We start from the raw sequence: 2,688 nt of genomic DNA on the forward strand, positions 1-2,688 counted from the left end.
AGAAAGAAAGAAAGAAAGAAAGAAAGAAAGAAAGAAAGAAAGAAAGAAAGAAAGAAAGAAAGAAAGAAAGAAAGAAAGAAAAGAGAGAGAAAGAAAGAGAGAGAGAAAGAAAGAAAGAAAAGCAAGAAAGAAAGAAAGAAAAAGAAAGAAAGAAAGAAGAAAGAAAGAAAGAAAGAAAGAAAGAAAGAAAAGAGAGAGAGAAAGAAAGAGAGAGAGAAAGAAAGAAAGAAAAGCAAGAAAGAAAGAAAGAAAAAGAAAGAAAGAAAGAAAGAAAGAAAGAAAGAAAGAAAGAAAGAAAGAAAGAAAGAAAAGAAAGGAAGGAAGGAAGGAAGGAAGGAAGGAAAGAAAGGGAAAGAAATCTCAGGAAATTATTAATTCCCATTTGGATCTTAGAAGTGGGATCATGGTCAATGATGGTTATATTCTTATCACTCCAGATTCTGGATGGTCCCAAGCCAGGGGGGATTAAATAAGAGGAAGATGAGTGGCTTGCCCTAATCATCTCTAACCTAACCATATTGATCAGTAATGAGCATTGCAAAAGCTTGGTTTTTGAAATAGAAAGAGTCCTATTTATCAGATGCCATGCATAAAATGGGAAATAATAGCTACAACTTGCATCTCTTCTCCTTCATCCCAGGGCATTATTCTCTCCAAACTCAGGTGTTATCCCTTAGGATGGGTCTAGTTGACCATGAATGCAATGTTGATGACCACCCCAGGTCTATGACTTGTCTGTTCTGGATGCCTATAGATGTTGATTGCTTTAGAGAAAGTTAGAGGAATTGAGTTTCAAAACATTATCTGAGCCAGGAGAATGCAGGCTACATCACATCGGTGGAGTTTTTTTAATCTTCAACTCCTCCTCTGTCATCATCAGTGCTGGCTCTATTAATTGGTCTACTGTCCCAAGACTGTTACATCTGAAATTGAGAGAGCATCTTTTTCTTCTAGTTGCTTTGTTTGTTCTTGATATTCACTCATTAGACACCAGGTATATATTTACCTTAGCTCTATTTATTTTGTTTAGAGACAAAACATCTGATCATCGAAGAATGACATTCTTAAGTCAGCAATGGCCAGAACAAAGTTATTAATTTTCTTGGCCCCAAAATATTTGACATTTATTCTAATGTTCTCATTTGCCAAAGTTCATAATATCTTACAGGAATTTCCAAAATTCCTTTAACATATAAATGATGCCAGTTCTAGGGAATAGATGAAGTCATTCAGGCTGAGCTCACAATTGAGAGAATTGAAAAGTCCAAAATGAGACTTAGTGTAATTTTCATATTGAATGACAAGTAGAGAAAAAGGGTGATCAGAAAAACTAAGGACCAGTCATTGGAGGGATGTTCCTAGGAGAAAATGTTACAAAAGCCACAGGAGTAGATGCTGCACAGGGTTAAAATCTGCATCTGCCAAATATGAAAAATGAGAAGCTGTTGAGTTTTAGAATGGATCACTCTGACTTTGCAGAGCAACGGTGGATGCTGAAGATCTTGGGGTGTACTTCTTCATTTCACTTGTATATATAACAGTGGCAAATTGCAATATCTTCTCCAGCTCCTGAAGGACCATCTGAAAAGAATTTCCCCACTCATAGCTTGGGGAACTTTGAATATAAATATCTTCCTCTAGAAATGCCTTTCATCCAGGGCACACAATGTTTTGTCAACATCATCCATGATAAAAAGGCATCTCTCTGTGCTTTGGCCTCTCACCCCGTCACTCCAACAGCTGTTTTTGAAAGCCAACTTCTACTTTTATTACTGGTTCATAACCACCTGGATTTGCTGTCTTGCTGGCTCATGGATGCTAACTGACACTGGCTTCTAAATGAATATAAATCGATTTATTTGCTTGTATAATGAAAAGTCAAAATATAATTTTTCAAAAGGGTAAACAGGCTTTGGTAAGTATATGAAGCAGCTTCACCTCAATGGAATGTTGGGTTAAAATAAAGCGATTAAAGTCTGTTTCATTACTTTTTCATCTGTTTATCTTAGATTAAATCCTTTAACCAACTCTTCCAGTTACAAAAAAATGATGATGGTAACCTTGCTTATGTCCTTGTATTTTAGCCAATTAGATTTCCAAAGTGATTTGTGATTTTCAAATGATAATTTTTGAGTTTTCTCATTTATACATTATAAGAATAGTGGATGATGAATTGATGAATTTAAAATCTGCCTTCAGGGCCAGTCTGGAAAACCACTGTAGATTAATTCTGGTTACATAATTTATTGTGATTTCTTCTGCAGCTACACTTGAATGTATTATACAATCATGCAATCATAAAACTGCCTTTGAATTATTTTCTATTTTGATCCAATTCCTATGCTCTCATATAACACATGTGAGCATACTCTAAATAATCTACATTTTATGATGTGCTCATTCTAAAATTAAGTTAGTTTTTAATTTCTTAGTTAGTGGGAAGTGTTTCTGACAACTCCAGCATGAAAAGGAGAGGAGAAGACTGGGTTTGCAGGCTAGCTCTTAGAGAGAACTTGTAATTCCTCCCAGTTATATCGCCCGTGCTTTCATTCCTGGTGCCAGAGGATCAGTCATGCTTGATTAGAGAAGCACATTCACAGCAACACAATTTGTGCAAAGCAGGAAAAATTCAAGAGGAGATGGGGCATTTACCTTCATCTTGGAAGGAAATTTTGCAGTAATATAACA

Source organism: Rhinopithecus bieti, unplaced genomic scaffold (genome assembly GCF_001698545.2).
Source record: "Rhinopithecus bieti isolate Rb0 unplaced genomic scaffold, ASM169854v2 scaffold_17939, whole genome shotgun sequence".
Classification (NCBI taxonomy): domain Eukaryota; kingdom Metazoa; phylum Chordata; class Mammalia; order Primates; family Cercopithecidae; genus Rhinopithecus; species Rhinopithecus bieti.